The sequence below is a fragment of the Macaca nemestrina genome, chromosome 5, assembly GCF_043159975.1.
Source record: "Macaca nemestrina isolate mMacNem1 chromosome 5, mMacNem.hap1, whole genome shotgun sequence".
NCBI classification, from domain to species: Eukaryota; Metazoa; Chordata; class Mammalia; order Primates; family Cercopithecidae; genus Macaca; species Macaca nemestrina.
This window is the reverse complement of record NC_092129.1, coordinates 67059477-67074940: the sequence shown is the minus strand read 5'-3', so window position 1 is coordinate 67074940 and position 15464 is coordinate 67059477. Positions and strand designations below refer to the sequence as shown.

Genomic DNA, 15464 nt, shown 5'->3' with positions numbered 1-15464 from the left:
CAGTTTCTCCATTGGGTCTACGTTCAAATAAAATGCGAGCAAAAATGCTAAACTATTGTTGTTAGAAAACAGCTTTCTCTAAGAATGAAATGCCAATTGTCTTGCAAATATTTTCTCTTTCTTATTTGCAAAGTTCTGTTAGTCACTTTGATGTAGTCAAAGCTTTTGAATATTTATAGATTTCTTATTTTTTGGAGAAAGACCAGAAAGGCAGTAACAACCTCACTGGGTTGTTATCTAGCAATTCAACCTTTATTTTTATTTTATTTTTAAAATTTCAATAGTTTTTGGGGTACAGGTAGTTTTTGGTTACATGGATAAGTTCTTTAGTGGTGATTTCTGGTATTCTGGAGCACCTGTCACCTGAGCAGTGTACGCTGTACCCAGTGTGTAGTCTTGTATCCCTCACTCCCCTCCCACCCTTTCCCCTTCAGTCTCCAAAGTCCATTATATCATTCTTATGCCTTTGCATCCTCATAGCTTAGCTCCCACTTATAAATAAGAACATATGATATTTGGGTTCGCATTCCTGAGTTACTTCACTTAGAATAATGACCTCCAGCTCCATCCAAGTTGCTGCAAAAAACATTATTTCATTTCTTTTTATGGTTGAGTAGTATTCCATGGTGTACATATACCACGTTTTTAAATCTTTATTTGTAAAGCACAGATGATAAAGAACTGGATTTATTAAAAAACTAAATATATATTCTTTATACATTACTTCTGTAAGTGTAACTCTATCCATAACCTTTGGTAAATTGCAATTAGGAACACAGTTATAACTGGTATCTGAAGTGTGCAGGGTGAAGGAAGTGATGGAGTCCTGTTAACAATAGCCATTCCAATGCTTAAGACAATCACAGGACTTCTTTCCACCCATAACCAGGGGCTCCTTTTGCTCTGTTTGCCTTCCAGTTTGTTCTATCTTCACCCGTAATAGGAAACCATAATAGTTCTTCCTACTCACTTCCGATAACCACCCCAGCGGTCCTTGGGAACCACTTCTCCCTCATCTGTCTGCAAGAAGGAAGCTGTGGAGCCACGATGGGTCACCTATACAAAGGCCCAGATTTTTTGGGAAGGAATCAGTTTCGATATTCTCAACTTCCATAAATGCTTTTCCCTAAGATGATCTACTTTCAGGAAAAGTTGTTCATAATTGCTTAGAAAACATTTAGGCAAAATTGTTTCTACCGATTTATAAAAAATAAAAACATATCCATCTCCCATCTCATTACTCACTCCCAATATTACTATGGTGCATTGCTTCGGGGTGTACAAACTGTTAGAGAGCTAAATAAAGGTATAAATAAAAACAATGGAGGCCGGGTGCAGTGGCTCACTCCTGCAATCTCAGCACTTTGGGAGGCCCAGGGGGGTGGATCGCTTGAGCCTAGGAGTTTAAGACCAGCTGGCCACCATGGTGAAACCCCGTTTCTACTAAAAATACAAAAATTAGCCAAGTGTGGTGGCAGGCACCTGTAATCCCAGCTATTTGGGATGCTGAGGCAGGAGAATTGCTTAAACCCCTGAGGCAGAGGTTGCAGTGAGCCAAGATCGCACCACTGCACTCCAGCCTGGGCAACAGAGCAAGAATCTGTCTCAGAAAAAAGGGTGGGGGGAAGCCTCTTTAATGATTCATCAAGGCATCAAGGCAACTTAAACACATAAGGCTTTCTTCTACTTTTTTTTTTTTGTGGTGGTTGTGAGGGGCAGGCTGTAGTGTAGTTGCATGATCATAGCTCACTGTAGCCTTGACCTCTTAGGCTCTAGTGATCCTCCCGCCTCAGCCTCCCAAAGTGTTGGGATTATAGGTGTGTGCCACCAAACCCAGCTAATTTTTAAAAATTTTTGATAGAAACAAGCTATCACCATGCTGCCCAGGCTAGGTTCAAACTCCTGGTCTCAAGCAATCCTTCTGCCTTGGCCTCCCAAAATGTTGGGATTACAGGCATAAACCACTGTGCCTGGCGCATGTAAGACTTTTTATTTTTCTCTGTTATATACAAAATTCTGTAAAATCTTGGTGCTGCTAAAGTGATATTTCAGATGATACATATATAGAGAGATGCATATTCTCAATTCCAAAGAGCCAAAGCAGTATAGATTATTGAGGCTGATCTTTTCAAATGCAACAAGAATGTTTTGTGGCTCTACCAAAGTTTTTGGTGATATAATTGATAAATTTACACATTCGCATTTTCTGTCATTTCTTTGAGTTTGGTCATGCTTTACTGAATAAAGTAGGTAAAGTCTATTTTTTTCAAATTGAGTCATGAGATATGTTCTGCAATTAGTCGCTCTTTGTTTTTTTGTTTTTTTCTCCATTGCACTTTTATTTGAATGTAATATTAGGGACAATTATTCAAAAGGGCCAACATTTCCCAATTTGATCTGAGTCACTCCTTGTCTTATCTCATTGCCTATATTCTACCTCCTAGTTAAAAAAATAAACTTACGTGAAGTTATAATAGAATCTGAGACATCATATTTAAAATGGGTGGGTCACATGAGCGAACATTGTTAGGAGGCAGAGAAGCAACATAGTTTAAAGATCAACAGTTAATGGATTGCTGTGTCCTCTGTCATGTGGTCACTTCTTACCCACATCAGCGGAAGCCTCTTAGTTAAACTCAGTCTTGCTTATGAGTGACAACAATCATGACTGCGTTTTTTCAGACAAAGTGGGGACTTGATTCCAGCATAATCTGAAATGTGTAAGTTTTATTTACACAGCACTTTGATATTCAAAGCACTGTTCTAAGAACTTTATAAATATTAACTCGTGTAATTCTAATTACAGGCCTCTGAGGGGGTCACAGATATACCTATATTTCACATTTGGGGAAACTGCGATTGGAGGCCCACCTAGTTAGTTAGAAGGAGGACTGGCATTCAAATCCAGACAGCTCGGTTCTCTGTGTAGGCTCTTATCCACCATGCTCTGCTGCCCAATTCTTGAGTCTTTTTTAAGGGAGTTCTCAGCATCATCCCTTGTTCACCTTGGCCATGCCCAGAATGTTTCAGGATGATGATCATATTTAATAACATTTAGTTACTGTTCATCTGAGACTCAGTTTGCATGCGAAGTACTACTATCCTTATTATACAAGTAAGGAGAGGAGGAACCAAGAGGCCCGGGAGGTGTAACCAAGACAAAGTCAGAAACAGAAGCCTCCAGCCCTGTGATGTAATGATAAGAGAAGTTTCCATTCCCTTGTTTACTAGGAGTTGCTTAGTAAACAGATTTGGAGGGATTGACAGAGAGAAAGCGAGAGAGAGAGAGAGAGAGAGAGAGAGAGAGAGAGAGAGAGAGATTGAAGGGGAAGTGTGGGGAAAAAACCTAAAACACAAAACCCTTTGTCTGCAATAATCAAATTTATAAGATAATGGTAGCAAAATGATTCCATGTAATTATTCAACATTTCCTTACGTGGGGAATTATTATGTAATTATTCAACATTTCCTTATGTGTATTATGTATGTAGTCATAACTGTAATGTTTTCAGTACTAACTTGACAAACAAGTTGTAAATCTTTCTGGAAGTCAGAGGCTTATGTAGTTCACTTCTTGGTGCAAAATCTCAGCAACTCTATGGGGCAGAAGCGGTTTGAAGTGCACAGGACATTGAGCGACCTTGGTGTCTCTTCCTGAGACTGCGGCCCCAATCTCCTTTCCAGCTTAGGAGCCTGCAGGCAGAGGAGTACCTCCAGCCTCTGTGCTAGCACCTTCCCCACCTCAGGTATCGCTTCATCCACTTGCCTAAGTAGTTTTAATTAAGGCAAGGAGGAAAATGTGTGAAATATTTTTATGTGGCTATGGTATTAAAGATACAGATATGGATTGTGTCTGGGAAAAATCCTAATTGTTGATTTATCTGCCCCCCAAAATTCACACTATTCCTCAGCTGCCTAAGGGATTCCATTGCATATGGGAATACATTTGATATTGTGACCCCGTAATGTGAAGGAGGAAAAGCAAACTCAATGAGCCCCACACGGAGACCAGGCAGACCATAGGTTAGAAGGGGAGAAGAAATTCACCTTGCTTTTGAATTTAAGAAGAGGGAAAATAAAACTTTATAAAGCAAGAGAGGAATGTTTTTCAGTTTTATTTTACGGGTAGTGAAAAAAGATGCAAAGGAAGAGGTTGAAGAAAGGAGATAAAGAGAAACACAAAGAAGGCTAGTACGAGGAAGAGTGAGAAGTAAAGAAGAGGCTAACAGACCCGCAGGGAAAGGAATCTTGCAGAATGGGAGAAAGACTCAGTCACTGCAAAGTGTTTTAATGGACTTGAACTTCTCCTGTCACTTCCTTCTGTTCACCACTGTTATCACTGCCCTTTGAAATTCTAATTAGCCAATTAATCACTGTTCACAACCACCGCAGCTCACCAAAGGGAAAATTATGCTCTGGGCTGTAGCCAAAGCAATATCACCCCTTGTCTAGATGAACTCAAATCAAATCAGCCTTGGAAGTTACAGGCGCCTTCCTCCTGCCTTAAAGTGGCCACTGTAAATTCTATGGGATCCAGGTCATTTTCAAAATGAAACGTTCCTGGGGAAATGTTGTGTAAAAATCAGAATATCGTATGTTTCCCAAACCCTTTAAATACAGAGGACTTCTGCCTATTGACTGTGTTTTTAGTCTCACTCCGTTCGGTTTCAGATCTATTCACTTCCTTGCATACAGCTATGCAAAAGATATTTGTGCAAATGGTGGACATAAATTCAGTACTAAGCAAGCTTTGTTGAGGCTTTGTCATGTTAATACCAGTCACAAATGAAAGTAAAATTTTATTTTGAGGTTTAACCTTGTAAATTGCCCAAAAGCAATTTTTTATTTCCAGCTGATTTATTTGAAGAAAATAGGCTCAGATTTATTGGGCCTGTTAATAAAATAAATAAATAAATAAATGACCTCCTGTAGTTTCTGCTACTATTTATTGATCTCTTTCAAATTTAGTGAGCAATTCAATCTGCAGTAAGACGTGTTGAATGGAGTGGATTGTGAATGTCAAAGTGGAATGAACACTTAGAAAGCATTTTCAAGTCCCAGCAAGTAGCTTTAATAAATGGGAATAAATTAAATTTACATAAGTGGAGGGCAAAAAGAGGGATTTTGTTTTAACTATGAACTATGCAGAAATCATTTGTTAGATATGGGGTTTATTGGCTACATTTTATTTTATTTTATTTTTTGAGACACAGTCTCGCTCTGTTGCCCAGATTGGAGTGCAGTGGCACGACCTAGGCTCACTGCAACCTCTGCCTCCTAGGTTCAAGTGATTCTCATGCCTCAGCCTACCGAGTAGCCGGGACTACAGGCATGTGCCACCATGCCTGGTAATTTTCGTATTTTTACTAGAGACGGGGTTTCGCCATGTTGGCCAGGCTGGTCTGAAACTCCTGGCCTCAAGCAATCTGCCTGCCTCAGCCTTCCAAAGCCCTGGGATTATAGGCATGAGCCACCATGTCCAGTCTGAGCATTTTTTCATGTATCTGTCGGTATTGGCCACTTTTAAAAAATCAGCTCATAGAGTGGATTGCTGTAGCTCTGATGAGTAAAGGGTCCATCAAAGTCTTTCATGCTAACTCTACCTTCAGAGACTTTCCTTAGAATAATCCCTTCTAACATCATTAGGGTAACTCACTCCTGTTTTCCCCATCCAATCATTGCTATTACCACAACTACTAGTACAACTAGTAGTGTTGTAGTTGTAATAATAAGAGTACTGCTATGGTTTGAATATGTCCCTCTAGAATTAATGTTGCAACTTACTTCTCATTGTGGTGATATTAAGAGGTAGGGTCTTGGCCCGGTACGGTGGCTCACGCCTGTAATCCCAGCACTCTGGGAGGCTGAGGCAGGTGGATCACGAGGTCAGGAGATCGAGACTATCCTGGCTAACACAGTGAAACCCTGTTTCTACTAAAAATACAAAAAGTTAGTCGGGCATGGTGGCAGGCGCCTGTAGTCCCAGCTACTCCAGAGGCTGAGGCAGGAGAATGGTGTGAACCCGGTAGGTGGAGCTTGCAGTGAGCTGAGATCCTGCTATTGCATTCCAGCCTGGGCGACAGAGTGAGACTCCATCTCAAAAAAAACAAAAAACAAAAAACAAAAAACAAAAAAAAGAGGTCGGGTCTTTTGGGAAGCGATTGTCATGGGTGATTAAGTCCACCCTCATGAATGGATTAGTGCCTTACAAGAGGGCTGGAGGGAACAAGTTCAGACCTCTTTGCTCTTCTGCACTTCCACCATGTGAGCACATAGCGTTCATCCCCCTTTTGCTGTTCTATCCCTTCTGCCATATGAGGATACAGAGTCGAAGGTGCCATTCTGGAAGCAGAGACGGGGCCCTCACCAGACACTCAACCTGTGTGTGCCTTGATCTTGCATTTTCCAGCCTCCAGAGCTGTGAGAAGTAAATTTCTATCCTCTATAAATTACTGATTCTGTGGTATTTTGTTATAGTGGTACATACAGACTAAGAAAAATAGATTTGACTTCAAAATGAGAAGAATTATTGGAGGTGCTTTCCCAGGCTTAGATGAAGAGACCTCCAAATTGCCAAACCCACATGTATGTTTCAGTGCATGTCCTATTTCACCTTTGCTATGGTTGCCACTGTCTACCATTCCATTCTTCTTGAAACTCCTTTGGCTTCCTCAATACCATGCACCATTTTGTACACCACACTCCCATCCTGAATCCTCCCCTCAGGCTCCACCTGTGCTGTAAAGAGCCTCCTATGCACACGGGGAAACACCCAGGCCTGCAAGTTTAAACTCAGTCTATTTCCTCATCATTTGCACAGGCCATGAAAGTTGCCGTTGAACCATTGTACCGGGGTCTCAGGCGTCCCAAGCATGGACCAGATAGCAGGATGTGGGCTCAGAGTGGGTACATTCCCTTAGCTCTGCCAATTTTTTGCCCTAGAAGGAGGAGTAAGGCCAGAGGAGGGTCCCCTTAAGTGTGGGGCCAGAGTGAGGGCCCATCTCACCTGTATCTGTGTTGTTTGGGAGGATAAAGGTGACAGGTAACAGGTGAGAATCATGAGGCGTGTTGAGGGACTAGGGAAAAACAAGTTTGGAGGAGATAATGCACGCTGCTGAGTGGGAATCATCATAGCATCAGAAGAATTTGAGGATAAAGACTTTGAACTTTGATCACAGGAGGAATGGGGAGGTCTGAATTCTTTTGCATAAGGGAAGGGATAATCAGACATTTCTGCAGGGTGGATGAGAAAATAGGAGAGAAAACAAGGAGATTGGCAAGGTTACTGCAAAGTTCAAGGTATGAAGTAAAAATAAGTGAAAGCAGAAAGGGGCTCACGGAATTTTTACAATGAAGAGGGAATCAATTAGATGTAGGAGGTGAGGGAGACGGAGAATTTAGGCCAAATAGTTTCACAAGATAAAATGTGGCCGGGCTGTTTGATTCCTGGGAAGGCTCTTCTCTTTCTGAGAAGTGAGGATGCTGTGTGGGCGTGTTTTGAACCCTGTTCCTAAAACCAAGGCCAATCCTGGCTCCCAGGAGCCTGTGGTCCTCCTTAAGGTCTTTCCAAGGAAGCCCTGTCCTTACCTGAGCACCCCCATCCACTTTCAGGCTGAGCATGAGCATGCAATTTCAGCTCTGAGTTCTAAGTTATGTTCGTTTTGGGTTGGAAGAGGGATATTTCAGAGTTTATAAAAATGCAAGATCCTTTTTGTTAAGGATAAACAAATTCTTTCTGAGGCAGGCACACTAGCCAAGGTCAGATAAGGTTAAATTATCATCACAGAGAAGCAGAAGGGTTCACAAGGTGGTGTGGACTCTGAACTGTCTGGATTTAAATCCCTCTGACTGCGTGACCTAGAAAGTCCAGAGCAGAACTTCTTCCAAAGTACTGCTAGCAGGAGTTAGTTTTCTGTCCTGATGTGGGAGCTGGGAGGGAGGAGGAGCTGGGAGGGAGGAGGAAGCTCTCCCTCCAAGGTCCCAGCACCAGCTCTCCTTCTGCCACCAGAGCAGTGAGGACAAAGGCCAGGGAGCTTTTTTCCTGCAAAAGTCAGATACCCACCAGCTTAGTTGCACTGGGGCAGCCGTGCTGTGTTAGAACCAACAAATGAGAGGAAGGTCCCACTAAAGAAAATGAGCCCTGTAGATTTGTGCCATTCAACAGAAAAAGAACAGTTTTCTATTCCCCTTACTGAAGTGTCAAATAACTTTTGGCAAAAACCTCTGCCATCTTTATATGTTAGGTTATGTTTTTGGGTTGGGTTCTTATTGTGTGACCATCTGTGGCTATGTGTTAACTAGCTGTTTGTCACTGGTTCTTTTCTCCTCTTCCTCTTTCCATGGTTGCTTGGCAGCTAAGGTTTTTTTTTTTTTTTTTTTCATTTCAATCAGTGGCTCCCAATTCCAAGCAGATGTTTTCAAAAGTGCTTGACTTTTAAGCAGAGTGTATGCAGTGCCCTCTTGGCAGTGTTGCTACACTCAGCCGTGAATCTGGTTTGCAAATGAGGGTGCTGGGGTGCCTGGGAACGGGAGCTTCTTGAACTACAAGTGCTCAAGATTCATTTTCTTTCTTTTATTTTTTTTTCTTGAGACAGAGTCTCATTCTTTCACCCTGGCTGGTGTGCAGTGGTGCCATCATAGCACACTGCAGCCTCAAACTCCAGAGCTCAAGTGATCCTCCTGCCTCAGCCTCTCCAGTAGCTGGGACTACAGACACACACCACCACATCTGGCTAATTTTTTTTTTTTTTTTTTTTTTTTTTTTAGAGATGGGAGCTCACCATGTCACCCAGGCTGGTCTCAAGCTCCTGGCCTCAAACGACCCTCCCACCTCCCACTTTAGCTTCCTAAAGTGCTGGGATTATAGGCAAGAGCCAGTGCATCTGGCCTGAGTGTTCTAGATCCTTGACATCCTTCCTCAAGATATTGGTGCCTGGGCCTGTGCTGGAAGCATCTCAGCAGTTTAGATTGCCCTGGCTGTTTCCTGAGGGATACAGGCCCAGCACAGACTGTAAGGCTGACAGGCTTTAGATGAGGAGGACCTGCATTTGAACCCTGCCTCCACCACATGCTGGCCGTGTGATCTGGATGATGATGCTCTCAGTTTTCCTGTCTGTAAAATGGGGATAAGGACAAAACAGTACCTCATAAGCAACTGTGAGGATGGAAAGTGATAACATGGTAAAGCACTTTGCTTCAATAACTGCCACTGGGTTATGGAGTGTCACTCAGCAGGCATGCAGCACGTGCCAAACAGTAAGCAATACTCCTATTAAGATTTTTAAAGTCCTTACAATAATCCTATGCTATGCATATTATTATCACTGTGTTAAGGACAAGGCTCAGAGAGGTTAAGTAACTTGCCCAAGGTGGCACAGCCAGTCTGGCTCCAGAGTCTGTCTAGGTTGCTGTTCAGGGACCATGTGGTCCATAATAAGCAGTGTGTACTCAGGGACTCAGCGTCAGGGACTGGAGGTAAGCGCTTTATAGCCCCCAGGATTTCATTTAACTCCCTAACCTAAGTCTCTAGTGGCGCTTGGAGGGATGCTGTTACTATCTTCCTGACAGAGATGAGAGACATTAGGCCAGGCACGGTGGTTCATGCCTATAATCCCAGCACTTTGGGAGGCCGATGCAGGACGATCATTTGAGGTCAGGAGTTCGAGACCAGCCTGGTCAACGTGGTGAAACCCATCTCTACTAAAAACACAAAAATTAGCCGGGCATGGTGAGCACCTGTAATTCCAGCTACTCAGGAGGCTGAGGCACGAGAATTGCTTGAACCCGGGAGGTAGAAGTTGCAGTGAGCCGAGATCGCACCATTGTAATTCAGCCTGGGAGAGACAGCGTGACTCTGTCTCAAAAAAAAAAAAAAAAAAGAAAGAAAAGAAAAGAAAAGAAAAGAAAAAAGAGATGAGGTCAGAGAGGAAATGTGCTGTTGAGAGAGGCTGGCTTCAGCACTGGCTCCTCAGCCTCTTTCCCTGCACTCTGGGACACTGTCCCCACCATTCAGGGCTGGACGGACCTAAGTGGTTGTCTCGCACACATTTCCCCAAATGCCAGCGGTCTTCCCGGAGGCACAGGAGTTAGAACCCACATGTCTTGACTCCAGCCCATTGTTTTTTGTTTTTATTCATGGTATTAGAATAACAATATCATTTGCCACTATAAGTAATTCAGTATGCTTCAGGTTTTTCTCCCTCCTGCCAGTCTTATCATAATAAAAAGTTACCGGAATAGATAAATATTAAGAACCCAATTTGCGCAAGCACAAGGAAGTACAGAAGGCCAAGTAAGCAAGAAATCTGAGCATTTGTCTTTAGACAGTCAAAGTAGTAGGAAAAAGAACTGAAGCTAAAAAGTGATACAAGCAGATGTGGAAAAGTAATACTGTAAATTTCTTCATGTTATCTATATTCTAGAAACTTAAGGTCTACTGTTACGTATTAGAAGGTATTGCTGGTATAGTTCTGCCAGGGAAAAGGTATAGTTCTGCCAGGGAAAAGGTTTTCTTTTATAAAAAGAAGTTAGGACACTTTGGGAGGCCGAGGCGGGCGGATCACTTGAGGTCAGGAGTTCAAGACAAGCCTGGCCAACATGGTGAAACCTCGTCTCTACTAAAAATACAAAAATTAGCTGGGTGTGATGGGTGCCTGTAATCCCGGCTACTCAGGAGGCTGAGGCAGGATAATCACTTGAACCCAGGAGGTGGAGGTTGCAGTGAGCCAAGATCGCACCACTGCACTCTAGCCTGGGCGACAGAGCAAGGCTCTGTCTCAGCAATAAATAAATAAATAAATAAAATAAAATAAATAAAAAAGTAGATATTTCTGCCAGCTCTGCCCACTATACACCATTGCAAAATTTTAGTGCCGTGGAAAAGTTCCAGCAAGCACAGCAAGTTGACTCTAACTGATTTTATAGTTGAACCTGAGGTCTGGGGATGCGATGAAACGACACCACAATTTATCATCAGAAATAAAATAGTCATTATGATGTTGCTTTCTATGATACCTCGTACAGGGCTGTTTATTACTGAGAATCTCATTTTTAAAGGTTTAAATATTCCAAGTTCCCTCATTAGCAGTCTGGCAAAATGTCTGCATCTGTCCTCATGAGGACAACCTTTTTCCCTCCAGAGCACCCAGCCCAAACAGAAGAAACCCAGAGCGTTAGCTTTTGCTGAGCCAAGCTGTGGAAGACTTATTTAGCAGGATTTAAACATATTAGGTCTCTTCAACCTTTCCTTTTCTAGAATGACTGCCTCAGTGGGACACAGATTTTGAAATTTTATAAGTTTCCCAAGAAACTAGGATATGCACACTTTGGCCAAACTAAGAAAGGTATTGACTGGGTTTCCTACTGGTTTCCTAATTGGGTTGTTTTTTTTCCAGATGCTTATTGAATTTCAACTAGAATAAGACAGGTGGTTTTAGGCCGAAAGCAATTTAAAGCTGACAAAAACATAAAGCAAGATGAGTGGCCCTTGTCACAGGGAGCCTGTCCAGGTGCTGGCAGAACCCCTCACAGTCTTCTGTCCAACTCTCTGCAGGGCCAAGTGACAGCATGGCAGAATTCCCATGATGATTCCAGAGGAACCAGGCATCTCCGGGCTCCTGGGCACTGGGGTGATAGGAACGAGCCCGCCAGACTCCTCAGAATGTTTTGTTCTGGAAGAGCTCTTCTACAACCATCTACCAGTGATGACTACAGGGCCAGGGCAGGGATAGCCCCAGAGTGCAAGCAGGTGCAAGGGGAACGGTCATTTTCTTTGTCTTCTGTTTCAGCTCAGTTCAGCAGAAACACATTGAGCCCCTACAGACTGCTATACAATATAAAAAAGCTATTTGTAATAAAGGCATGAAATCTCACGTCATGCAAAGCACTATGGCAACATGAGAATTGCCTCCCCGCTCCCTCATCCATGCACGAATTCTCTAATCTATCACAGCTGGGAGAAATACCAAATATACCGCTTGGCACATTTTGGGGCTCAGTTGTATTTAGGCCCAAACAATGCTGGAGAGGAATCTGGTGGGAGAATAGAGCTGGGAAATCATTATTATTCTGAGAGGTAATATTGATGATAGCAAACACATACTGAACTAGACACTGTCCTAAGTGCTTTATCTGTATTATCTCAATTAATCCTTAAAACTCCTCTATGGGGTAATACTAATTTTAATGACAGAGAATGAAGTATAGAGATATAGAGTAACTTACTTATAGTTATATAGCAGAAAAGTGGTTCAATATCCAAATCCAGGTTAAATTAACTACAGAGTTCAAGAACCTAACCATTTTCACTCAACTGCATTTATCATTTAATCTTATATTATTAACAGGTGCGAAATGAGGGGCATACAAGCATTCTGTACGAACATGCCTAGTTTTTTAACTTCACGTCAACATGCACGCACCATTGGTTTCTATCAATTACCAAATGCACAAATCAGAATTAGACCTCAGTCCAGTGTCATGAGCGATGGATACTCCTGTCAGAAGAAAGCCATCCTGAATATATTGCACTTGGTGTGGAGTGACAGAACTGTCATAAAGGTAATCATGTAAAAACCCCAATCTGCCATTATCAACTTTTTGAATTTCTGAGAATAAGCTGTTTTCTGTGTTGGCTAATGGTGAACACGCTTCTTCTATTCATCATTTCTAGTTTTATACTCTTGGGAGCAGGTTATCATAACTATCAAGCAGAGATATAAAAGACTAGGAAACATTTAGTTTTAGAAAATAATGGCTTAGAACCCTAGTAAATCAAAAGAGCAAGGGGAAAATAAACTAGACAGTTAAGATGCCAGCTGGAGATTTTTTACAGTGGGGCCCTGACAGTGGTTTGTAAGTTAGTATTGCAGATGATGAAAAGGAACCTGCCTAGGAGATCCGAAGTCTCCAAGCACATACAGACCAGAGGTAATGACAAGATCCTGAACTGAAAACGACCTCTAATCTAGTGCCTGCTTTCAGGACTGACCTGTTGGTTGTCTATAAGAGCAGAAAGGTCAAAAGAACTGTAAGGATTTAATAATACCGGTATGGGTAATTTTCTTGAGAAATGAGAATATTCACCTGAACCTCCCTGCCCCCTGCTTTTCTCAACACTTTAAACACACACACAGACACAGACACAGACACAGACACACACGCACACACACAGACACAGACACACGCTCACACACACACACACACACACATGCACACACACCCTTTGGCTAGGGAATATTCCAGGTTTCTACAGCAATTACATCTCCACAGAATCATTGACATATTAATTGAAATAATCTTGACTCTTTCCAGTTGAATTTTTTTTTTGCTATTAATTTTGTCATGGAAAACTTACTGATCCCATAAAAGCAGAGAACAGAGATTTTTAATCTGGGATTCGTGGGTGGAGGTGTCTGTGCAATATCCCATGGAGAGGGTTCTTCATGCTCATCAAGTTTGCAATGGAATTGGAGACTGCTTAACGTTTTAAAACTATGGTCTTAGGGGTCTTCTCATGTATCTGAAAGACACTAGATTTTAAAAAAATATTCGATTTCACTCTAACTCAGCATTGCTAGAACTCCATGCTGACAGGAGGCTCTAGTCCAGCAGTTGTTTCTTTTTAAATAAAACCCAAAACAACTGTGGGAGACGTCACAGGCAGGGGCAGGAGAATGTAAAAGGAGGATCACAAGCTATCCTGTTCTTATCAGGAGAAGCTTAGCGATGTCCCTGAGTCCCCTCCCCTGAAGCCATTATTTGCTGCTCTACCGTCCCCATCAGTGGAATGCACGGCTCAGGCACAGAAACTGTGTTCAAGCCTCGCTCTGTTACTTTCCACTGATTGTGGGACCTGGGTCAAATAAATGCCTCCCTATCTTACTTTTTTCATCTACAAAATGAGGGAAATAATACCTTCCTCTCAAGATTCTTGTGGGGATTAAATGAGATAATGAGGAAGTGAGTGCATGACACAGAGTCCCCTGCCAGAAACCCTTGAGAATAGATGTGTTTAGAAATTCAAGCTTTGGAGTTTCATACATGTAATTCTATTCTTATCTTCACTACTATATAATACCACCCGCATCATCCATAATCAGATATATGCATATTTCTGTAGCAAAACAGTATGAATAGTCACATTAAGAGAGAGGAATGAAGATTACAGACAGCCTTATGTCAATTCGGGACTGGTTTTGCCACTAAAAATGTTCAACTTTCACAGCATCTTGGACTTTGAGAAGAAGCAATTATAGATGTCTTTTCTCAACAATTGTTGGTTGAATCCTACTTTCTTCAGCCCCCAAGGTCCCAATTCTTAATCACTGTTGAGTCACCAACCTTGGCCTGTCCCCATATTGCCCATCTCTTGGCATCAGCGCTGCCCCATGGCTGTACCTGCTTCCTGGGTATATTTCTCCTACCTTCATGCTCATTTTGCACAGTGTCCTGCTTAATCTGGTGGCTCATCTTTCCTGTCGATGCTCTGGGTGAAGACGATTTCCCTCTTCTCCCAGCTGTCCTAAACTCCCAATTCCCTGGGCAACCCTTCTGGCGACAGCTCCACTATTCCAGGGCGGTCTGCTGCCCAGTATATCCTCGGGGAGCTATCGAAGTGTCTCCCAGTGACGCTGGTTGGTTCACTGGCTCGAAGAACACTCTTTTCCTGAAGCTGAGAGGGGACATTCCTCAGTCCCACCCATGTATGCCTGAGAGCGGCTTTCAGGTGGCTTGACAATGACGCAGCAGATCCTCTTGAGGCCAGCACTCCTGGCTTCTCTTCCCCAGTCTACAGTGTCCTGAAAGAAGGAACGTGGGGGTTCCAGCAGCCATATGACAGCTGCTTCCAGTGCATGGAGGCAGTCACGACAGGCAGCACCGTCACAGGCCACCCACATCATAGCACATGGCTGTGGGGATCATGCAGTGTATCACTGGTGTAGTGGAAAGAGCATGATGAGACACATGGGGGTATCATTTCTAGCTCTCTCATACTGTGTGAACTTGGGCACGTTACTTTAAATTTTCTGGGCCTCAGATATGAAATAGGGACTAACCTATATAAATGCCCCAATAAATATCTGGTACCTTCCTTTAGTGCTTTTTCCCCCCCTTTGAGATAGCATCTTGCTCTATAGCCCAGGCTGGAGTACAGTGATGCAATCTTGGCTCACTGCAACCTCCACCTCCCACGTTCCAGCAATTCTCCTGTCTCAGCCTCCTGAGTAGCTGGGGTTATAGGCACGTGCCACCACACCTGGCTATTTTTTGTATTATTAGTAGAGATGGGGTTTCATATGTTGGCCAGGCTGGTCTTGAACTCCTGACCTCAGGTGATCCACCCGCCTTGGCCTCCCAAAGTGCTGGGATTACAGCCGTGAGCCACCGTGCCCGACCTCCTTTAGTGCCCTTCAAAAGGCTTTTCTTTGCCAGTCTGGGAGACCCACAAACGGTAGGAACCTGTC

At 42.9% G+C, this 15464-nt stretch overlaps 1 protein-coding gene across 1 annotated transcript in view; it reads right to left on the bottom strand.

Moving 5' to 3' along the window:
* Positions 1 to 14650, bottom strand: part of LOC105488993 (SAM and SH3 domain containing 1) — a 350928-nt gene extending 336278 nt beyond the window's left edge. Inside the window, exon 1 of the mRNA XM_071096570.1 lies at positions 14424 to 14650. The gene's annotated coding sequence lies outside the window, so the exon portion shown is untranslated. The remainder of the gene's footprint in view (positions 1 to 14423) is intronic.
* Positions 14651 to 15464: the final 814 nt, after the last annotated feature.